Source organism: Somniosus microcephalus, chromosome 21 (genome assembly GCF_052327205.1).
Source record: "Somniosus microcephalus isolate GS21.2 chromosome 21, FLI_Smic_1.0, whole genome shotgun sequence".
NCBI lineage: Eukaryota > Metazoa > Chordata > Chondrichthyes > Squaliformes > Somniosidae > Somniosus > Somniosus microcephalus.
In genome coordinates, this window is record NC_141007.1 from 59763020 (window position 1) to 59787193 (window position 24174).

At 45.3% G+C, this 24174-nt stretch overlaps 1 long non-coding RNA gene across 1 annotated transcript in view; it reads left to right on the top strand.

Moving 5' to 3' along the window:
• The window catches only part of LOC147102863 (uncharacterized), a 111961-nt gene extending 103101 nt beyond the window's left edge, over nucleotides 1-8860 (top strand). Inside the window, exons 4-5 of the long non-coding RNA XR_015073180.1 lie at nucleotides 7963-8151; nucleotides 8436-8860. This is a non-coding gene — a long non-coding RNA (uncharacterized LOC147102863). The remainder of the gene's footprint in view (nucleotides 1-7962; nucleotides 8152-8435) is intronic.
• The last annotated feature ends 15314 nt before the right edge of the window (nucleotides 8861-24174 follow it).

Sequence of the window (24174 nt, forward strand, 5' to 3'; positions counted from 1 at the left end):
ACAAGAGAAGTTGTTTTGTGAAAAACATGAGGGGAGATTTTCCCACTGGAGGAGAGATGGAGGCGGGTTTCAGTTTGGGTAGGTTCGAAATCCGCCTCCACTGATCGTTTTCAAAAAATTGCGATTTTCCCCTGATTGGCCACTTGATTTCGGAGGTGTGGGATGCCCTTGGTCAATTAGTGTTTTGGGACTGAAACTCGCCTCTGTTGACATCACTTTTCCAGTCTGATTTTATGGCTTCTTGCTGCCTTGGTTCATTCCACAGCAATTCTGCCTATGCTGCACTACCTGCAACATATTCTGAGAAACCACTATGTCCAATTCCAAGGCAAGGGCCTCTTCTGAGGCTCTCGGATGAGGCGCTGCAAATGTTGGTTGAGGGGGTTGACAGCTAGCAGGGAGGTGCTCTTCTACTCATCTGGGAGGAAGAGGCCTCCCAAAGAAACCAAGGCTGTGTGGGTACAGCTGGCAAGGGATATAGCCTCCAGATCTGTGTGCAGATTGGGTGAATGTTTGTGTGTTGATGAAATGCCATCCCTGTTGGAAGGCATTGTAAGGTTTCGCAAAATTTCGGAAATTTCTGCAGCCCCTGAAGATTATTTGATTAAAAAGAAACCTGGTTGGAATGTACCTTAAAAACCCAGGGCATCAAAAATGGCTGTCAGGCCTCATGGCAGAAGACAAAGGCAGCCTGTCTGAACATCTCCCATCACTGACTGAAGTACTTGAGGTACTTAAAACTGTCAATCAACTGCGGTTTAGGAAGTTCAACATCGAACAAAGGATTGTTTGTTTACAAAGCTCTCAACAGTGTTGACTCAAGAACTTAAGCACTTGAAGCTGTCAATCAGTTGCGATTGGGCGGTGACCACAAGACAATGGATTGTTTACAAAGCACTTGAGTGCTGTTGACTGAACACTTAAGGATTTGTTTGTCCAGCACTTGAGACATTTTAAACTGAGCACAAACCAGTTAAATGAATGGGAAACACATTCAAACCCATTACAGTCAATGGGGACAGATCGGTCCCTTTTGTATAGCCCAGATACATCCAGATTTGGGCGCAAAGATAACGGCTCCCAATGGGGTATAAAGATAGCCCCTCAGGAAGCCATTCTCTCTCTCTCTGCCGCCTTGCTTCCGATGTCCTGCCTACAAGAGGAACAGCTCAACAGCCCACCCAAAGAAGTGGAATACCAGCAGTTACTTCTGAATTACTGGGGTATCTCTACTTCGGGGCGGTGAATAATCTAAGACAGACCGCAGGGGCACGGAGCAGGCGTTCACTGGTGAGCATAAGCTTTCTGGCCCATTACAAGTCAACCTAGATAGGTATTAGGGGTGGGAATTAAAGGGAAATTTTGTTAAATTGTAATTTTAGTCAATTTTCCCTCGATGTGTCCGTTTCTCCTCCCCGTTAAGTAAAAGTGTGCTGTATTAAGCAAAGGTGTGCTGTATTAAGTAAAAGTGTGCTGTATTCATCATTATTTTCAATTTATTCTTTATTTCAATAAATACTGGTCTTCTTTGCACCCAACCACGAGTCTCGTTTTGTCTAAATCGCTACTGAAATAAGTCCGGCGGTCAGATCCAGAAAGGGGAGTGATTCGAAACTGCACGGGGCCTGGGGCAGCTCAGATACTTCTGAAGGCCAGAGACAAACCCCAGAGGCAACCAAAATCACACCCCACCTAGCCCCCCCCTTTTCTACAGCATTAAAATGATTTGATGCCAAAATGTTGGCATTATGGCATCTGTTCTTTCGCCTTAAGCAGCTCCATATTGTGGGCTCCGCCACACTTGCGTTGTCAGGTTGGTGGCCTGAGTGAAAGGAGGCCAGAGAGTCATGTCCATTGCCAATGATTTCTTAGGATGGAGCCAAGGACATGTGCCAACTTGGGCAACCTATGCAAATCTGGCCAGGATAAGTTCACCCCTTGCATCCCAGGCAGCCATGTGCTCGCGTGCTGTCGCTGCTTCTGGTCGATACACCGGCGCTCTGACCTCCTCCTGCTCCTCCTCCTCCTCCAGTTCCTCCTCCCCAGCCTGCTCCTCATCCTCACCTGAGCAGGGCTGGAACTGAGCCACTTGCTCATCAGGAAGCTGCAAGCCATGATGCTGTGCGATGTTGTGCAGTGTACAGCAGACCACGACCATTCTGGAGACCCTGTATGGTGTATACTGCAGGGCTTCACCTGATCGGTCAAGGCATCAGAAGCACATCTTCGTCAATCCAACGGTTTGCTCGATGATGGACCTGGTTGAAGTGTGGCTGGCGTTGTAGCGCTCTTCAGCCTCGTTAGCTGGCCTCCTGATCGGCTAGCTTTTGTCACCAAGGAGCCATCCGTTAAGTTGATTTGGTGGATTGAAAAGCGGAGGAACACAAGAGTGACGCAGGATGAAAGAGTCATGGCAACTACCACAGAACTTGGCGCAAACATGCAAGAACTCCTTCTTGTGGTTACACACCAGCTGTACGTTGAGGGAGTGGAAGCCCTTGCAGTTGACAAAGATAGCTGGGTTATGATGGGGTGCCATAAGGGCCACATGTGTGCAGTCTATGAGGCCCTGCACCATTGGCATGCCTGCCATATTTGCAAAGCCAACAGAATGGGTGGTTATACTTGATTGATCCCTTAAGAACTGGATGTAATTGTGGGCCTTAGCAAAAAGGTCATTGGTAACCTCCATGATGCAACTGTGGGCAGCTGACTGTGAGATGCTGCTGATGTCTGCTGATGATCCCTGGAAGGAGCCTGAGGCAAAGAAGTTGAGTGCGGTGGTGACTTTGACAGCCACTGGTAAGGGGTGTCCACCTGTTCCTCTGGGCACCAGGTCTTGCTGCAGCAGTCAACCTCCTTCGACACTGCTGCTCACTCATGTTGAGGTAGCTCATCCTCTGTCTGTAAACCCTCTGTCGGGGGTATCTCCTGCGGCGAGGTGCCTCGATGCGCTGGCGCCTTCTGCCCTGTGCAGCATCAGGTGGCTGAGCAGGAGGTTGGGGCTCCTGCTGATGTTGCTCCTGAGCTGCCTGGTTCTGTTGCTGCCATGGATGCTCCTCATCCGAATCTGAGGTCCATGGTGAAAGAAAATGAATGGTTCCCATGCTGCTTGCGGATGCCTCCGTTGGGGAAGTGCTCATTTCAAGTGGGGAGAGGGTCTTCCAAGGAGGTCCTGCAGTTGATAGATTCAAGCTGCAGCACCTCCGGCTTCGGAAGGCCTTCTAAAAGTGCTCAAAGACCTTTTAAAGCAAAGTTCTGCCACCTGTAACTAATCCCTGATGAAATAAATGATTTAATGTTGGACCTGCAGCTGTGAGGAGACCACGCACTAGTCAACCCGCCAGGTTTAGCTGACGTGGTTTAGGAGGGTCGTGGAACACGCCGAAATGGTCGAAAAATAATGAGGGCCTCTCAAAATAGGCTTAGAGAGGTCCTTAACGAGCATTTAATCCTCTTAACAAGCGCTCTGGCCAGCTGGAGATGGGGCCATTTCTCGCCCTGCAAAACCAGCACTGGCAAAATCCCACGGAGGCGGGTTGGAGCTGGGTTCCGAACCCGCCCCCATTTCTTCCAATTTTCCTGCCTTTCCCGCCTCCAAACACGCCTCCTCAGACATCAGAAAATCGCCTCCATGGGGGGAGAAATTCAGTAGCACCCAGGAAGGGAAGCTAACTTTTGAGAAGTTGGAAGTTTAACGCCAGGCGCTAATCAATCTCGCTGCCCGTTAGATTCAGTCTCAGCGCTCAAAGAATGCAGGGCAGCGCTAAATCAGGCACTAATGGCATAGGTGAGTGGCGTTAGGCTCCAAGCGACAACAACTATGAGGTGTTGTGTAATTGGGAGTGAGCATTGGCACAGGCGCCTTCCAGCCATTAAACGGGAGGGTCACTGGAGTCTGCACACCAGCTCCCAGTGATTCAGGGAGTGCAGAACGGCGATATGCTGCGGGCTGAAATGCAAAGTGCTTTGACGATCCGCAACACTCCGGGGACTAAGCAGCCTTTATTCGGCTGCAGATACATCCTGCGCTCTCTGCCACTCATAACTGACCTTTGGAAGGGAAGTTCCTTGACAGCTTGGGCGCATCCCTTTAAGTCGCGCCCCGCCAGCCGGCTAGTTCATGCCTCTGCTCCCTGGCGGTGTCGGCGCGAAGCGGTAAGGCAGGGGGCGCTACTGAAGTTTGCAGATTGGGCGCTCAGTGAGCGTTGCACACTCGCTGACATCACGATCTGCATGGCGAAAGGGACCGAGGTGCTAACTGTAATCACCGGTGCTATGGGGTCGGCAAATTTGCCATGCAGCACTGGATTCCCCCTGCCGCGGCGCTAATGACTGAGCGCCTCATTAGCGGCCCCCACCAGGCGCTAACTGGGGGCGCTAACCTACTGAATTTCTAGTCCATGGCCTTTTTAGTGAAATAATGCGCAGGTGATTATTTTTTTTCCCTTCACCACAACTATTTTTATTTCTTGTGTTAAAAAGTGGAATTGGTGATTTGCACAATACACCTTCTGAAGTGAACAATATGTAGGAATTGTTTGGAAATCCAATACAGCACTTGGTCGAGCCTTTTCAGCTACAGCATTAACATGGAAAATTTACATTTGTCATAAAAGGATAGTTTTTCTCCTTTTTCAAACTGTAACACTAAATACAATTTAGACAATATGCAAGGCACCTGTTTTCAGTTTGGCCTTTGTTATTTTAATCTATTAGACCACTGGTAGCTGATTATTATCTGTGTTTTGCGCAGTGTTGAATGTTGTAAAAACAACTAGGTTTCCTTTCTTTTCTTATGCTGGTTAATGTTGGCCACTAACTCTGTTTAATTGCAGTCTCGGTTAGGATTTGAGAAGTGGCAATGCTGGTATTGACTTTCATGCAGCCCCTTTGCCACGCCATCTACTACATTGCATACAACGTGTGGTTATGGATCAGATGATAGGGGCTAAGCCCAATGCAATTTAGTTGTATTTTGCATCAGCTATGTGTACGTAAGGTTCAGATAAGCTGTTAAAATTGCTAGATGTATGAAGAACATAATCATGGATGTGGGGTTAGGAGGCTTGGTGTTACCCATATCAGTGAAACAATTAACCATTGCTGGAACGTTCAACTTGGAATGGAAAGGAAGGTCAAGCGGGGTGTATAGCGGGCAGCCGATCCGATCACGCCTGTTTTATGCAGCGAGCTTCGCTCAATGAGAGTGTGAACCAGACAAACGAGCCTGGAGATCAGTGAACTCGATACATGGTGCTCCTGGTTTAGCAGTGATTGAAATGAATCAGAAAAATGTGAGTCAAACACACTTCCCTCCATGACAGTTCTCCAATCCACACTCCTACCTGGTGGGGCTCCATGCTGACAGCAAAGCCTCACAGAATCTACCCTTTGGCTTCTCACAGATCCCCTATGTAGAATACTAGCTCAAGGAAATAGCAATGAAAGTAACAAAAAGGTTTTTGACACTGACCAAGAGACAGTTACAGCTTCAAGTGATTTTCTTCCACTACAAAGAACTCCATTTCATTATTTCAAGTTAAAAATCTACTGAAAATGTTAAAAATAGAAAATGATATGGGAAGCAAGGTAATGTCATAAATATATTCATGCAGAAGAGGACCAACTCAGTGTCGTAAGTTATCTGTAGTCAGCTTCACTGAGGAAGTATTTATCTGGCCATGATCTATCCTCAATGACCTCCATATTGAAGAGAATGATAGTTTACCAGTTTTCATCCATGTGAACGAGACAGTTTTGTGTACACGTTTCTGGGCAGAGGCACTGTTGTAAACAATGGAATGAAAATTGGCAAGAAAATTGTTGTATAAAGGGCAGGTGCTCTGTTCCACCAGGCTGTGAGGACAAAAATCTACCCCAGTATAATTATTGCTGATTTTATGTATATCACCTAACAATTGATTTGATATTAAGACTAAGGTAACAGATTTCAGGCAGGATAAGACTATCCAGTTATTTATTTCCTTTCCTGAAGGATATCTCTATCATCTATAAAATGTAATAACCATTAGTTCTTTTAGATTCCAGGAACATAGCTATTTGTTTTTTGAAACCCTTTAGAGTTTCCTGTTCCATCATCTTCACTGCCAATTTGCTCCATAGGCTGCCCATTGTTTTTCTGTAGGCCTATTTATTTTAGTTTTCTTCATCCCCTTCTTTCCAGAACTCTTGTATAGCAGAAAAAGTTAGCTGTTTCTAGCTTATCAAACTCCTTCATAATCTGAAGGACTTTCTAAAGAGCCTATTCTATTCGAGAGAGCAAAGTCCCAAGGTGCACCATCAGTCCTTCATTGCTCAGTCCTGTAAGATCTGGTTTAAATCTTGTAGCCCTCCATCGAACCCTCTCCAATAACATGATATCCTTTGTGGAGTAGGGGGGTCTAAAACTGGGCACAATACTCAAAGGCTAAATACATTGTTAAAATCATTTTTCACTTTATAGGTTGTACATGTCTTATCTGTTATAGTCTTTTACAGTAATTATATAGCCTTTTTGGTATGTTCCGTATATATTAAAGACACATCACCCACACAAAGAATAAGGAGGTTTTAAAAAATACTAAAAGGAGAGGAGAAATTCCTGCAGGGCTAGATGTCATAAGGCATTTTGTTGGTGTGATGCCATATTTTCTCAAATGGTACGACTTCACTGCAAAAAAAGTATCCTTAACGGTTCATTAAAAAAAAACCATTGGTGTTACTTTCCGATTTATACAAATCCTAGCACTTTCACACCTAACATGTGTGTTATAAAACTGGATTGGTTTGCATGAATTTGGCAACAGTGCACGTTAGTCCTGTCAGTCAGCAGATGTTTATTGACCTAAGATCAACTGATACTGGGACACTGATGTGTAAAACATGTACTTTGGGAAACTCTCCCTTTCTTTACAGCTCACAATATTTTGTTTTTGGCGGCAATGGGATATACATTCCCCCAAATGAATAATGTTGTCAAAATAAACAGTTTGGGTTTTTTTCAGCATTTTGAAGGCACCATTAAGTACTGGTGAATTTGTTAACAACTCCTGCATTAGGTTACTGCCATTCCCTGAACTGAATTTGTCCTGCTCTGTGTTTGCGTTAACTTCCACCTCCCTTTTTTTTAAAAAGCGATCGTCTCAATTTTATTTGGTTTGTGGCTGGTTTCAGGAGATTGAGCAACAACAACAACTTGCATTTATAGAGCGCCTTTATCATAGTAAAAACATCCCAAGGCGCTACACAGGAGCATTATCAGACAAAATTTGACAGCGAGCCACATAGAGATATTGGGACAGGGGACCAAAAGCTTGGTCAAAGAGGTAGGTTTTAAGGAGCGACTTAAAGGAGGAGAGAGAGGTAGAGAGGAGGGGAGGGAATTCCAGAGCTTCGGGCCTAGGCAGCCGAAGGCATGGCCGCCAGTGGTGGAGCGCTGAAAATCAGGGATGTGCAAGAGATGTGAAGGAATTCACTCATCCCGTGCTGACCACTGGGATAGTACAGCATGATTCTTTTAATTTTGTTTCTAGTGTGCAATTGAAAATGTCAGATTTGTTGTTTAAAAATAGCTCCGTATATCAGCCCATGTTGGCATTCTCCCTCTGCGAGTCCACCTAGAAACAGATCATCATCTCTCCCAGCTTGGAATTCTCTCTTTCCACTGTTAACTTACCTCAATTGTGCCTGCAGCACTTCTGCACACCACCAAAGTCACTGCTCGGTAGGTTAGTTTTATGTAACCCCCGTGTCCTGACAACTGTCTTCCACTTGACTTTACTGTTCCAAGTTTTAAAGGCCCTCCTAACTCATTTTAATTGTATCTTTCACAGATCTTATATCCACAGATTTGAAAAGAATAAAAAAAAGATTTTTCAATTAGCTGAAGAAATGGTCTGTTAGAATTCCTTGCTTCCATAAGCCATTAAATTATTGATTTTCTCCCCTCCCTCCCTCCAGCTGATATAGACTGATATTGCCTTGGGAACGGCAAGAGGTGGTCTAGATTCACAGGATGAGCTGCTGGCCTACATGTTTCCAGTTCATTCAAGCTTCATCAATGCTGACCTTGTGTGCTGACGCTCTGCACGCCTTCGCAAGGGAGCTGGACCGGCTCTCGGCTGGGGCAGAAATCACATCTTATAAAAGGTAGGTGAGTTAACAGTTAACATACGCATGATCAGTGCGGTCTCCTGAACTGGATTTGATCAGTTGAGGGGATTGGAGAGGAATTTTCCAGGTCATTTTCATTTCACTTTTTGGTCCTGAGTTACTTTATTTTTTTGCCACTCGCAGGAGATTACATGGCTGCTGGGGGTGGGGGCGGGGGCAGGTGGGGGATGTGGAGTGTCTAGTCATGGTGCTCCAGGTATTGTGAGTGTGGGGCAGGTTTGATGGACCAGCTGGTCTTTTCCGTATTACCATTCTTCTAGGTTGGTTGATGATTTTGAGTGCATCAGACGAAGGAGATGGAGTGATGCCAGGGCTTTCAGCTGCTGCCTAATTGGATGATGTAACTGTAATCTAACTCTCCTGTCCTCGGGCCTACTGAACATCTCCTTAGCCGTGAAAAAAAGAGTACCTATGGATTGGAGAAGGACCGAATCACTTCGAGAAACACAATCAATTATCCTTCCAGGTAACTGAAATTTCTGAGAACAATCTTTAAAACAAAAAGTTTTGCTGGTTTTACTCCACAACCAGCTGAATAGAAGCCTTTCACTGAATAATGGATGATCCTGCTTCCCTGCTGCTGTTTTAATGATCCACATTTCAAGTTAAAGTGAATGCTGTAAAGGAACGAAAACAATAAAGAATGTGAACAGACTAAAAAACACAAAGAATGTGAAAAAGGAGTGTGTTATTTGTAAACATTGATTGAATGAAGAAATGTGTTTTTTCCCCCAATATGTTAAGAGGAACAAACTTCTTCAAACTCCCACATCCTTATGGCGAGTGTTAAAAAAAATCATTAACATCATTAAACCTTTTAGAGGTTTAGACGGGGTTTAGAGGCTCTGTCTGCTCTCTCAGGTGGATGTAAAAGATCTCACGGCACTATTTCGAAGAAGAGCAGGGGAGTTATCCCCGGTGTCCTGGCCAATATTTATCCCTCAACCAACATCACTAAAGCAGATAATCTGGCCATTGTCACATTGCTGCTTGTGGGAGTTTGCTGTGCGCAAATTGGCTGCCGCCAACAGTGACTACACTTCAAAAAGTACTTCATTGGCTGTAAAGCGCTTTGGGACATCCTAAGGTAGTGAAAGGCGCTATAGAAATGCAAGTCTTTCTTTTTTTTCTTTAAGCAGACTTTCCAGGGGCTTGGAAGCAGGCAATATAACAGACACAAGTATAACATTGGCAAGCCTCAAGCAAGAGATTAGCAGAGCTTTTTTCGCCGTAGAGTGCTAGTCATGTGGAATAGGCTTTGCTCAAAAATAACAAATGCTTTGTCAATTAACTTCTTTGGAAAGGAGCTGGGTGAGCATCTGGTTGAGAAAAGGTTTGAAGGTTTTTGAGATAAGTCTTGGTACCGATGACCAAATACTATGGCTCCAATCCTACTGGCACCTTGAGAATGCCACCTGAGCTGACTATCTGGTCAGGATTGAATAACGTTGCATTAATAACCTGGAGCTTTCCATTTGAAATTGCACAGAATTGTCTTTGTTTTCATGCTCTAGGAGACTGACCAAATTAGGCAGAGCTCACAAGGGTAGAATAGACTGTACAGTGGTCCATTGGAGTGGGGTGGGATTGGTGACCTGTTCTTGTTTGATCGTTTTTAACTTCTTGCCTTGGTCTTCCACCTAAATTCAAATGAGGCTATTTCTGCCATATTAATGAACAAGATAAACGGAATTCTCCATGTAGCCGAGCTACCAAGGCTTCTTTAATATAGGAAAACTGTTTCATTTCACCAATTTTTTCTCCCCTTATCCTGAAGTTGGTGGCTCATGTTGGAGTATGGCATGAACACTGGCAGCACTCTCGTACACTGTCCAAGTGGCCATTCCTCATGTAGTAAGTCCAGATAATGAGTAGACAATTTGACTTTTGGTGTCATCATACACAAGCCCAATCCTGCCCTTACCTTATATACGTGCTTTACAGAAAGAATCACTGCAAAAGTGATTGGATGCAGAAAAATTGTGTCTAAGAGTAAAACTCCCCACAGCTGTTCCATCTGAGATCAGTTAGCTCAGCGCAGGCCAGAGAATGAACTTTGAATATTATTGCTCTATATGGCTCAGTATCACACCGCATTATATATTTACCCACTTTGTGGAGTCCCACAATAAGATTCTTATTGAGGAGATTAGTACAAACTGTAAACTGTATATTTAATAGCCCTGTTGATTTCAGTAGATCAACAGAATTCTGATGCAGTTTCCTTTTCTGTCAGAAAAAAAGAACTGGCATTTGTACAGTACCTTATCAAAATGGTCTTTGTCGTGCTGTCCCTGTAGTTATGCAGGCAAATGTGACAACCAAAGTGTTCGTTGAGAAGAAATGTTGACCAGAACAGTAAGAGAACTCCTTATTCTTCTTTAAGTAGTGCCGTGGAACTTTTATATCTCCCTGAACAGGCAGACAGAGTCATCTGGAATGCACTGTGCAAGGAATACGTTGGGATGGCGGTCTGACCAACACGGAAGCAATGACAACCCTGTGTGCAGTATCAGAGTGTATTACAATGTGCTGCGTGGCTGAAGATAGATTCTACAGTAACAGGGCGCAGCAGGGAAAGGACCACATGGAAGGCTTAGATAGTGCGACTGTGTACAGGGAAGACCCGGGTGAAACAGAGAGCTGTGGGAGCTGGCATCTGAATCACAGCATCTCCAACAATGCACAGCTCCCTCAGTGTTCTCTTGAGCATCAGCCTAAATTATATATAAATCCTGGAGTGGGGGCGAGAACTGGCAACAGTCTGAGTCAGATGTAAGAGTGCTACCAACTGAGCCAAACTGATGTGTACGTAAGAACATAAGAAATAGGAGCCGGAATAGGCCACTTGGCCCTTCGAGCCTGCTCCGCCATTCAATAAGATCACAGCTGATCTTGGGCTCAAAGCCACTTCCCAGCCCACTCCCCATAACCATTCACTCCCTTATCTTGTAAAAATCTGTCTATCTCCACCTTAAATGTATTTAATGACCCAGCCTCCACAGCTCTCTGGGGCAGAGAATTCCACAGACTTATGACCCTCTGAGAGAAGAAATTCCTCCTCATCTCAGTTCTAAAAGGGCGACCCTTTATTCTGAGACTGTGCCCCCGAGTTCTAGATTTCCCCATGAGGGTAGGGGGAGATTTTCCACTGCTGCCCAGTAGACCAAATTCATTTTGAGGACTGGGCTTCATTAGCTGGCGGACCGTAGCTGGATAATGAGCGCACTGGGGCTTCCCGCGGCTCTGAACGATAAGGGAGTCGAGGGTTATGGGGAGTGGGCAGAGAAGTGGAGTTGAGGTAGAAGATCAGCCATGATCTTATTGAATGGCGGAGTAGGCTCGAGGGGCCAAATGGCCGACTGCTGCTCCTGTTTCTTATGTTCTTATGTTCTTATGTACCATGCCTTTGCCCATTATCCTTTTATTTTGAATAAGCCATGGACTGAAAACTTGGAAATGTTTAGCAGACCAAACCAGAGGAATTATTGCAAACAATCATCCACTTCTGGGGTTACTAAGCTGTGTATCTATCGTTTAATTTGTGGGGAATAGTGCCTTTTGTATTCATTTGGGCCATAAAGAGCTCATTTTCTCCCCTTCCCTTTAGTGGTCTATCTGCGCAATACAACATTTTTGACCAAGAGAGGGGTGGAGTGTAGACACACTGTAACTAGTTGTTCGGCGAGACATGAGTGCAATGGCCAGCCTTAGTTTGTTCCTCTCATCCTGTGGAAATGTGCTCAGCAATGGCATGGCTGAGATCAGCGACCTACTGTGTGCTGAATCACAGAGGCAAACCTATATTCTAACACTCCATTACACCCTAGTGTGACACCACCTTTACTTTAGCACATGCATCGCATTGCGAATATTGTGCTATATAATCATGATCAATCTTTTCTTGCAATTTAGCGAGCTTGTTCACTGTGACAGCATAACTCAAAACCAGAGCTAACTGAACAGAAATAACAGGGACTTTGATAAATGAGTGCGGCCTGTTCTGAATGCGAGGTATTGTATGCAGAGTGCTACTGACGAGCGGAAGTGCCAGTGTGCCCTGCGGAAGCTGCTGAGTTAAAACGAGCTTCAGTGCCTGTTCCAGAAGGACAGCTGAGCAGGAATGGGAAAGGCTGGAGCTCAACGTGGCTGGTGCCACGATGTGAATCAAGCTATCTGTTCGTCAGTACAGTCTATCAGTCGGCTTCTCGTGCGCTGCCGGAATACGTCTTGACATGCTGCCAAGTTCCCATTATTCTGTTCGAGATCACAGCAGCCTTGGCCCAAGACGAGAGGTAGTTGCTCCAGTGAATTTAAGCATCTGGGTATAATCTACTGCTGGTGCGATAGAAATGAGGCAGCTTTGTTTTGGTGACAAGAGTGATCAATAAAGTAAAATAGGGCGATTAGTGTAGAACTGCAACCTTAAGTGATAAAATGCAATAACCCAGCAGAAATCTATTATCTGTATTGGCAATTTGTCATCACAGATGATGAATATAAATGCTTCTTACAGATAAATACTGAAATACTTGGAGCTGGAATAAAGCCAGTTTATGAATCTGTAAAACAATTTTTTTCACTCTTCCAAAGTGATTCCATTTTTAAACGTCTGTTTTCTTCATCATTTTCGAACTAAAACTGCCCCTGGACTAATCGTTTTCTGCAGAACGAGATTCTGCCTCACTGGACAGCCAGTTGTGTTTTGAACAGCAAAAAGGAGATTCGCAAGCATCAGTTTGTTCACTCTGCACCACCTCACTGGTGCGTTGTGTATCGAACCCTGATTTGAAACCTTGGACCGATCTGTTAAGCTGCTTTGCTGCCATTGGGTGGCTTGGGCTGAATCTCACCGTTGCAGTCCTCTCAGCCACCACCCTGTCTTGCTGCTGGGAATCCCACAGGCTTACCTTACACTAATATTCAAGGCACATCCAGCCAATGTATTTGAAGCGGTTATGAGAACATAAAAAAGCTCACCTCCAGCACATTAACTTTTTCACCATGACATCCATTTGAATATTGATGCAATGGGAATGATATATTAAGTGAATGTGGTTATATTTGTCTCTTCATTTTTCCAGTAAAGTCAATTCCAGTAAATATTCGGAAAATAATCTAACATTTTCTGATCTTTTTGGGCCAAAAGTTTATTGGAAAAAATTCATCATGACGTATGAGGAGAGATTGGGTCGATTGAGCTTATATTCGCTGGAGTTTAGGAGAATGAGAGGGGATCTCATTGAAACTTATAAAATTCTAACAGGACTAGACAGACTAGATGCAAGAAGGGTGTTCCTGATGGCGGGGGAGTCCAGAACCAGGGGTCACAGTCTAAAGATAAGGGGTAATTTTACGCCATTTAGGACAGAGATGAGGAGGAATTTCTTCACCCAGAGAGTGGTGAACCTGTGGAATTCTCTACCACAGAAGGCAGTTGAGGCCAATTCATTAAGTATGTTCAAGAAGGAGTTAGATATATTTCTTAAGGCTAAAGAGATCAAGGGATATGGGGAGAAAGCAGGGACAGGGTACTGAGTTTGGATGATCAGCCATGATCTCATTAAATGGCGGAGCAGGCTCGAGGGGCCGAATGGCCTACTCCTGCTCCTATCTTCTATGTTTCTATGTTTCTATCATGTGACTAGTTACACTCCTGTGTGTACGTTTAGCCAGACGAGTTATCAAACTTTGTACAAATTTCAGCTAGGTTCTGTGGAATCTCTCTCACCTCGGAGTCAAACGGGTTAAGCTTCACTCCAGGATTTGAATACGTATTCTAGCTTAATCCTTCAGTGTAGTACTGATGCAGTGCTGCATTGTCAGAGGTGTCGTCTTTCATACGAGACATTAAAGTGAGGCCCTGTCTACCTTTTGAGGTGGACATAATAAATCCTATGGCACTATCCAACGAATAGTAGGGAGTTATCTTAGTACCCGGGCTAACATTTATCCCTCATTCACCGTCGATAAAACCAATTAACAGGTCACTTATCTCGCATATAGTTTGTAAGAACTTGATGTGCAGAAAATGGCTGCATTTCAGAAGTAATTCTTTGACTTTGAAATGCAGTGGGATATCCTGAAGACGTGGGGGGAATTTTTCGGGGGGCCAGCAGGCACATTCGGTGGCGAGTTGGGTGGGGACAAAAAATGTTGACAGCGGGTTGGGACCCTGCTGTCAACCCACTGCCGCACGACTTTCCCAGATGTCGGGTCTGTCAGGGCTGAACAGACCCAACACGCAGCGGCGGGGAAGGCAATTCAGGTCATTAGGACCTTGTTAACAGACCATTAAGAAGTATTTTGAGCTCACCTTTACATTTTATGAGATCGCCCACGGGGTCCATGCTACTCGGGGATCACATCAGGTAAGCAGGTCGGGAGTTGTATGACCATGGGATCATCTCATTACTTGACAGTTGCAAATGTGCAATAAAAGCTCCCATCTCACAGCTGTTCACTTTCCAAGCTCAGAAGCTGTTGCTTTACTGCATTTGGAAGACAGATTGAGCTTTATGCAGGTTGCAAGTGTTTGGAGCAAACTCTCTATTCAGTGTCACCTCATTGGAACAACCTCTCTCACCATTGACAGGTCGCTTCTATCATCTCAAGTTCACCTGCCATCTATTACATCAGCATCGGTGCCCTTGAAACTATCTCACCTTGGTCCTCAGAATCCCAACACGATCAGCCCCAACACCAGCAGCACCAGGCACACCAGCAGCACCAACAACAACACCAACCTTCTCTGCAATCAACTGATGCTGCACAGGACACAGGGCATCAGCACCTGACCACATTGCTGCCTGGGACGCCAGGGATGGCCTCACAATGGCCAGATTTACTTCACTTGAAGCTGTACACCCTGGCTGTCACCAGGTTGGCACTACCCCACACCAACACCATAAAGCATCCCTACAATGCCCAAGCCATTCCTTTCACATTCATGACCATTGCGGTGGGTACCATTATGTCTCACCAATCACTGCAACTCATTAAGCCACTGTCAAAGGTGCACACAAATCTGTCCAAGAACGCAAAGTGTTGAAAATAAAGGTTTCAATGTTTGACAGCACATTAAGAGAAACTTTACATGAGCGTTGGCTAAAGCACCCAAGTGCCTACCCTTGTGTGTTGTTAGTTGGTATGATTGGACTAGGATGAGGGCGAGTGTGAGGAGTGGCTAGCGAGATGGGTATGTGATAATGTAGATAGAGAGGGATGGGTGGAGGTGCAAGGTAAGTTGGTGTGAGTAACGATGTGCAGGAGTCGGGTAGGGAAGGCAGAGTGATGGGGATGTGATGAGTGGCACAGCAGGATGAGGTTGAGTGTGGCTTTGCAGTAATGTTTCATGATCTACTGAGATCATTGAAAGGTTTGCGCCACTGCAGCCTGGTCATCCTGACGACATCCCTGCTTGTGTCCTCCTGTGCAATGTGTAACCAGGCTGCATTGGTCTCCTCAGGAGGTGTCTTCCACCTATTGCAAGGGAAGAGAACCTCCCTGCATGCTGTGACTCCCTCCATAAGCATATGGATGGAGTCATGGGAGAGCCACCTTTGTGCAGTGCTTGTCAGTGTTTGCAGCACCTCAATGCTATAGAACACTGACAGCACAACTGTCAAAATCAAATTGCTTATGGTCCCTTTAAGAAACCGGCAGATGACGCATCATCAAATGACGTCATCAGACCCGCTTCCTTCAATTGGCTGACAAACATGCTGGGCGGGCTTAACAAGCCCAATCAACGTAAAATCATTCTACACAACGGGCTGGACCAATATAACTGCAAGTTCTTTATTTCTTTCACATTGTTTCCAATCTAATGTCATATTATTATTTTTCAAATAAAAGGAGAAAATAAAGGAAAACAATGGCGTTTGCTGTTGATTCAAAAATGGTTAGACACATGTAAAAATGACAATAAAAAAATCACACAGCAAAATCTACATTATTGATTTAGAAAGAACTGAATAAATCATTCATTGGCCATAGATTTCTGCTCTTGGGATTCACAGTGTGAATTTCAGACATTTTAAACTGCCTTACAACTGTGTTTAATGAGACACAGAGTAATCTTATTCACCAGAACCTCCCTCCCCATCACATATACCATCACTGCTAACAATTGTTTTGAAGGAAGAGGTTGGAAACTGGGCCAGGTTCCAGACCACTTGCAATTCTTTGTCTATTAGACACTGACTCGTTTCCAGCTGCACTGCCGATGCATTTTATACCGAGGAAATAAAAGACAAATTGCAGTGACACCTGTGCATAATCTGTTTATTAAGTTATGGTGCCCACAAGTGGGTAAATGTGACACAGTTAACTGTTTATCTATCTCCTTGTGCATGTTATTACTTAGCACCCGCTATGCGAACAAACAGAGTTGTACTAAGCACCGTATAATTACTGTACATTGCCTAGATTAACATTTTGGTACATTTATCACCGAGCCTATGAAAAGCAGTGATAATAATATGGGCGCACTCGTTAGCAAGAGTTCCCAAGGTCCAGTCAATACAGGCTGAGGATTTTAGAAGGAAAAAATGCGTTTGAGTGCAGCCAGTTCCAGTAAATGTAAAGCAAATGTTCTTAATACATTTATTGCTTCCAGATCATCTGCATCCTATTGTCTTCCTCAAAAGAAGTGCCTTTTTGACCTTAGTCATTTTGAGAGGACATTATTCCTGTACTTTTTTCCATTAATTTCTAGAGGCCTCTCTAATGGAAGGCGTAGTTGAAGAGTGCACACACAGAGCGATGTACTGAGTTTCCTTCTGGTTTACTGCTGATCAACCAATGTTGCTCATGCCTCCCTGCAATTTTTGCAGCATTTTTTGTCGAAAATCAGTCAGACAAGAGTGCTTCATTATTCATGAAGCACAGATAACTAAATCTCTTTGTTAGGCTGACGTAAAATGGATATCTTTTGGTTGTAAAGCCAACAGACACATCACATATAGACATAGACATAGAGACATAGAAACTAGGAGCAGGAGTAGGCCATTTGGCCCTTCGAGCCTGCTCCGCCATTCAACGAGATCATGGCTGATCATCCAAACCCTAGCACCTGGTCCCTACACCGACAGCCATCCCACCCAAGCCCTATCCCCATAACCCCACATATTTAATCCCCCCTAACACTAAGGGCCAATTTTTATCATGGCCAATCAACCTAACCCGCACATCTTTGGACTGTGGGAGGAAACCGGAGCACCCGGAGGAAACCCACGCAAACACGGGGAGAATGTGCAAACTCCACACAGACAGTCACCCGAGGCCGGATTTGAACCCGGGTCCCTGGCGCTGTGAGGCAACAGTGCTAACCACTATGCCACCGTGCTGCCATAATTTTGATTATAGTTTGATTGAAGGCCATTAAACAAGAGGATGACGAGGATCCGGTTAAGGAGACCAATTGTAAATGAAAGATTGGATTCAGCCATTAAGAAAATTCACCTCTGAGGGCCTGAGACTTAGATGGTAATTTTAACCCCCAAAAATGGATGGGTTTCGGTTGGTTGGGATGTAAAATTTTTTAAATCTCGAACCCGAACCCAACCCACCTCAAACCCGCCTGTGGTGTATGTAACCTGTTCCACCTTAAGAGAACTTAAGCCTGTTCCACCTTAAGAGATGTACTACTTTCTCTGGCTGCTGTATACGTAATACCGGTGGTGACCACACCGGTATATAAGCACTGTGTAGTAATATTGTATTCAGTATAGTCCCTACCTCCAACCAGTAAAGACCTGTTGAATTTACTCTTGTAGTCTGTGTAGTAATTATCACTATAACACACAGACTTAACAGTGGCGACGAGTCCGATTCTTACCCTGCGGCAGTTATTTCCACGGCGGCTTCGTCCACAGACAGGACGTCGAAGAGAGGTTTCCACCCTCATCACCCTACTGGAAGACACGTCGAGCGGCAGACATCGAGAAACCGGAGTGCAGAAGACATCCTGACCTCGAAGCCTCCATCAGCGACTGTCAGCTTCTTCTTTCTACCTCGGTGGTGGGTAAGCCGGGCAGCGATGCGACAGAAAGTCAACCGCGTTGGCTGTACAGACGGGGCTGGGAAGACGGAGGAATAAGGGCGGTGAGATCGATCGCGACCGGAGATAAGGGCCGGGCCGCTTTCGAGCGAGAGGCGCAGCACGAGGACATCGATCGCGACCGGAGATAAGGGCCGCATTCGGGCTAAAAGGCGCAGCGTTTGGGGAAACTGAAGGCGCGAGAGCCGCGGTGAAGCGGAGACAGCGTCGGGGGACGGTTGAAGACCGCCAAGCGCGGGAAAACCGCCATTTTGTGGGCGGAGGACAACGACAAGAGCGGGAAGCCGCCATCTTGGATAACATAAAAATACAATAAATTGCAACGATGCCTAAACATGGGAACATTAATACCTTTGATAGTGACATCGAAGATTGGGCCATGTATGTAGAACGCATACAAAATTATTGTAAGGCAAATAAAATTCCTGATGCAGATAAAGCACTAACATTATTAAATTTAATGGGTGCGAAGACATACGGGCAATTGAAACACCTTGTATCGCCAGATGAACCGGCGGATAAGACGTTCGAGGAGATTGTTACTGTCCTGAAAAATCATCTAAACCCCACGCCGCTGATGCTAGCGGAACGATTTAAATTTTACGACAGAAGGCAGCTGCAGAATGAAAGCAATGCTGAATATTTGATGGAATTACGTAAGCTAGCAAAATATTGTCAGTTTGGAACGGGACTGACAGAGGCACTACGAGATAAATTTGTGTGTGGTTTATTTAAACAGGATACACAAAAGCGACTGCTCGAGGAGAATGAGCTGACGCTTGAGAAGGCGGTCACTATGGCAGCAGCACACAAAGCCGCAGCGAGAGGCACGGCAGTAATGCAGCTACAGTCACCGGAACTCGGTACAAACAAATTGGGTTTGAGTTCTGTCAAATGTTATCGTTGTGGAAAGACAACGCACGATCAGAACCAGTGTTGGTTTAAAAACCAAGAATGCAGAACGTGTGGCAGGCTTGGCCACATAGCTAAAGTATGCCGGTCAGGAAAGAAGACCAGCAACTAAAAGTCACCGCAAGGAAAATACGCAAAGGTACACAAGGTGACAAAGAACAGTTTGACCGAACAGAAGTCAGATTCAGACGCTAGCAGTAATGAACTGGATAGCTTAAGAGTACACAACGTTGGTAAGGATGCAGATCTCCAGACAATTTGGGTCACTCTTCAGATAGCAGGAGTCCAAGTAAAAATGGAATTGGACACTGGATCAGCATTGACGGTCATGAATAAGAAAGATTACAGAAGGTTATTCCAACATATTCCCCTACAGGATACGGAGATTATATTGAAAACATACACGGGGCAAAGAGTGTACCTCATCGGAAAAATAGAGGTAGAAGTGGTCCACAAGGGCGAAGAAAGCCAAGTAATGGACTTATATGTGCTACCTGAAGGAGGTCCACCACTACTAGGACGGGAGTGGATTAGGAAAATGAATATGGACTGGCACTCCTTGAAGGCACTAACGGTAGATTCCGGGGAAACAGATGTCAAACCTAAACGATTGTCCAGAATATTGGATGATGCTAAAGAGGTGTTCCAGCAGGGACTGGGAACACTGAGAGGAATTACGGCAAACATCAAGATTGATGAACATGCACAACCAAATTTTTTTAAAGCCAGACCGGTACCCTATGCAATACGACCTACTGTTGAAGCGGAACTGGAAGCACTAGAACGTTCAGGTGTACTGTCTAAGGTAGATTGGAGTGAGTGGGCTACGCCCATTGTTCCCGTTATGAAACGTCCTGCGAGCAACAAGCCAGGAGATCCAGGGAAGGTTCGCATCTGTGGAGATTTCAAAATCACCGTTAATCCGGTGCTTCACACGGTGCAGTATCCGCTTCCACGGATTGAGGATATTTTCGCTTCATTGTCTGGTGGGAAACACTTCACCAAGATAGACCTGGCACAGGCGTACTTGCAGATGGAGGTTGAGGAAGAGTCACGCCAATACCTCACGATCAACACGCATCGAGGGTTGTACCGGTACAATAGGCTGGTTTTTGGAGTGGCATCGGCTCCAGCAATTTGGCAGAGGGCCATGGAGCAGGTATTACAGGGAATTCCAGGCACACAATGTTACCTGGACGATATTCTGATCACAGGTGATGGTGATGAACAACATCTCGCAAACTTGGAACTGGTGCTCAACAGACTAAAAGAGTATGGACTTAGAGTAAATCGGCAGAAATGTGAGTTCTTCCAGAAGCGGATCTCGTACTGTGGCCATGTCATTGACCGGGAGGGGCTTCATAAGTCTCCTGACAAGATTGAGGCAGTTGTAAAGGCTCCTGCTCCGGATAATGTCTCTCAGTTGAGGTTGTTTCTAGGATTAATTAACTATTACCATAAATTTCTGCCAAATCTATCCACGGTACTGCACCCGTTAAACGCTCTTTTACAGAAAGGGGTACCATGGGAATGGGGCGAAAACTGTAAGAAGGCATTTCGCAAAAGCAAAGAATTGATCACCTCAGAGGAAGTGTTGGCTCACTTCAACCCGACACTGCCTATTCGGTTGGCTTGTGATGCTTCTCCATATGGTATTGGGGCAGTACTCTCACACAAGTTGCCAAATGGCACGGAAAGGCCAGTCGCGTTTGCATCCAGATCATTGACCTCCGCTGAGCGCAACTATGCGCAGATCGATAGGGAGGCTCTTAGCCTTGTATGGGGAGTGAAGAAGTTTAATCATTACCTGCAGGGCCAAAAATTCACACTTCTGACAGACCATCAACCGTTGGTATCCATTTTTAACCCTAAGAAGGGTGTTTCGGTGATGACAGCGCAGCGTCTCCAGAGATGGTCTCTTTTCCTAGGGGCACATCAATATCAAATAGAATTCAAAGGTACGAAACAGCATGGCAATACTGATGGGCTGTCGCGCCTGCCACTACCTGAAGAAGAAGACACGACGAAAGTTGACCCTGTTGAGTTATTTCATTCGACCATCATCGAGTGTTTACCAGTCACCAATGCAAGCATTGAAAGAGAAACCAGGAACGACCCGACACTGTCCAGAGTCTACGAGGTGACAGTGAAAGGATGGCCAACACGGGGTGATCCTCTGTTACTGGCATTTTCGGCAAGGCGAGACCAGCTGTCCGTCTGCCATGGTACCTTGATGTACGGGACAAGAGTGATTATTCCTCCCAAGTTAAGGGACAGAGTTTTAAATGAACTGCATGAAGGTCATCTGGGGGGAGTTAAAATGAAAAGTCTTGCTAGGGCTTATGTATGGTGGCCGGGTATTGACCAACAGATTGAGGAGTTAACGAAAAGCTGCGCTGGGTGCCAAAAAGTGCAAAATGCACCTCCGATAGCACCGCTACACCCATGGGAATGGCCTTCAGCCCCATGGCAACGCGTACACATTGACTTTGCTGGTCCATTCATGGACTCCATGTTCCTAATCGCGGTAGACGCACATTCCAAATGGGCAGAAGTCATCAAGATGAATACCACTACTTCAGAAAAGACAATTGCGGTGTTAAGAACAATATTTGCAAGGAACGGATTGCCAGAACAGATCTGTTCGGACAACGGACCACAGTTTGTATCGGAAGAATTCCGACAATTCTTAAAGAAGAATGGAGTAAAACATTATACCTCTGCCCCATATCATCCGGCGACAAACGGGTTGGCTGAAAGATTTGTCCAGACATTCAAAAAGGCAATTAAGGCCATGAACGATGATCAGATTCCGCTGCAACACAAGGTCGACAAGTTCCTGATGTCATATCGAAACGCCGATCATGCAGTGACTAACCAAAGTCCTGCCATGATGTTTTATAACAGGAGGTTGCGGTCCAAGTTGGACTTGTTAAAACCAAATGTGCGGAGGGAAGTGGAAAACAAACAGTTTCGGCATATTAACAACAAGACCACTCGAACTTTCGACGTAGGACAACCAGTGTTGGCAAGGGGCTATGGAAATGAAAAATGGCAGTCTGGAACAATTCGGGCCAGACAAGGACCTCTGATGTACACAGTAGATATTGATCATAATGTGATAAGGCGTCATGCGGATCAACTGGTAGAGCCGAGAGCAAGGGTCGAACCCATGGTTGTGACAGAGACAACTGTGGAAGACGTTAATGAACCTGAAGCATCTACCTCGGCAGGGAATGTACTTGATGATGATGACACCCAATACATTGGAAACCAAATAGAGGAGGCACCTCAACAACAAGAATCAGAGACTACTGAGAGGCGTTATCCAAGCCGCATCAGAAAGCCTCCTGAGAGACTGAACCTTTGAACTGTTATACCTGAAGTTATATATGTATATATGTTATTATGTTATGTTAAATGGGGATATGACTGTTAAGCTAAAAAGGGAGGATTGTGGTGTATGTAACCTGTTCCACCTTAAGAGAACTTAAGCCTGTTCCACCTTAAGAGATGTACTACTTTCTCTGGCTGCTGTATACGTAATACCGGTGGTGACCACACCGGTATATAAGCACTGTGTAGTAATATTGTATTCAGTATAGTCCCTACCTCCAACCAGTAAAGACCTGTTGAATTTACTCTTGTAGTCTGTGTAGTAATTATCACTATAACACACAGACTTAACACCGCCCACTTCTGGTTTTAACAGAGGCGGGACGGGGGGGTGGTGGTGGTGGCGGGCAACAAACCCGCTCCCAGGAGGTGGGTTGCTCATTTAAATATTTTAATGCAGCTATGTGCCTCAGATTTTATCTCCCTTTTAAATTTAAGCCTGGCCGGTCGGGTTTCCCGGACCTCAGGAAACCCGACAGTTAAAGGGAGGCGAGGACTGCTAGCGTGGAAGAGGTAATTGTCATTCCAGCACAGCTTGTGAGCCAGGAGGAGCAGGAGTGTTTCTCCCCATCCCCCCAAGCTAACCCCCCCTCTTGATCAGACCACCACCCCACACCCACGATCGGACGCTCACCACCCCCCACAATCGAACCCCGCCCATGATCACCGATCCCCCCCCCCCACGCCATTCTGTACCCACCCCACCCGTTTATGATCTCTAAGCAGCACAACCTTACCTGCCTCTGCTGCACCCAACAGGGAGCCAAGTCTGTCAATCAGGCTGGCTTCCGGGCTGGGATCCTGTTTAAAAAAAACTCCACAGCGTTCGGGGAAACCTGGACTTTCCTGACCAGAACTCCTTCCCCTTGCTTGGAAATCCCGCCTCAGTAAATATCGGGGCCTTACTTTGAAATAACAGATAAAATTCAAATGGATGCTGCAACCGCATTCTCAGACAAGCAACACGTGTCTTCTGGGCAAATTCAAGTTACAAGCTGTGTGGTATTGTAAGTTTGGAAAAGCGTAATTTGTTTCCCAGGTCATTGTTACCTCTGCAAAAATGTACTATTAAAAGTTCAGGCACTCTGGTTCTGAAAAACAGTATTTGTAAAACTTGAATGTTCAGCATGCTCAGATGATTTGGCTTAGAATGGTCAGACCTTTAAGGCAAATGTTCGACTTTACTTTTTTTTATCCATCTTGTGCTTCTATAGGGGGTAACTTTGACTTTGAGCGATACTGTAACATGGCCGATAACGAATCGGCAGCCCTTTTGGGCCTCTCCCGATTTCCAATGGAAATGAAGATGAGGAGGGATGTAAAACGGGCATGCCAGTTCACTCTTGCCCATGTTATGCTATCGACCAAAGTCAAAATGAGCCCCATAGTTCCAAAATGTTTGGTTGTATCGTGTCCATGCACAGCTTGATATTAACAGCTATGGCATCACTGGCCAGTATATCTACATCACTTACTGTAGGCCTCCCAGCACACCAGCCAGCAGTGATGGGTAAATAATTACATTTTCTAGTGTTATTTTTCTGTCTGGTCTGTCTAGCAGTCTACTGGAATGTATGTGTTTAATATCCTGGCAGTATAGTAGGATGTGTGTGTGTCCAATCTCCCTA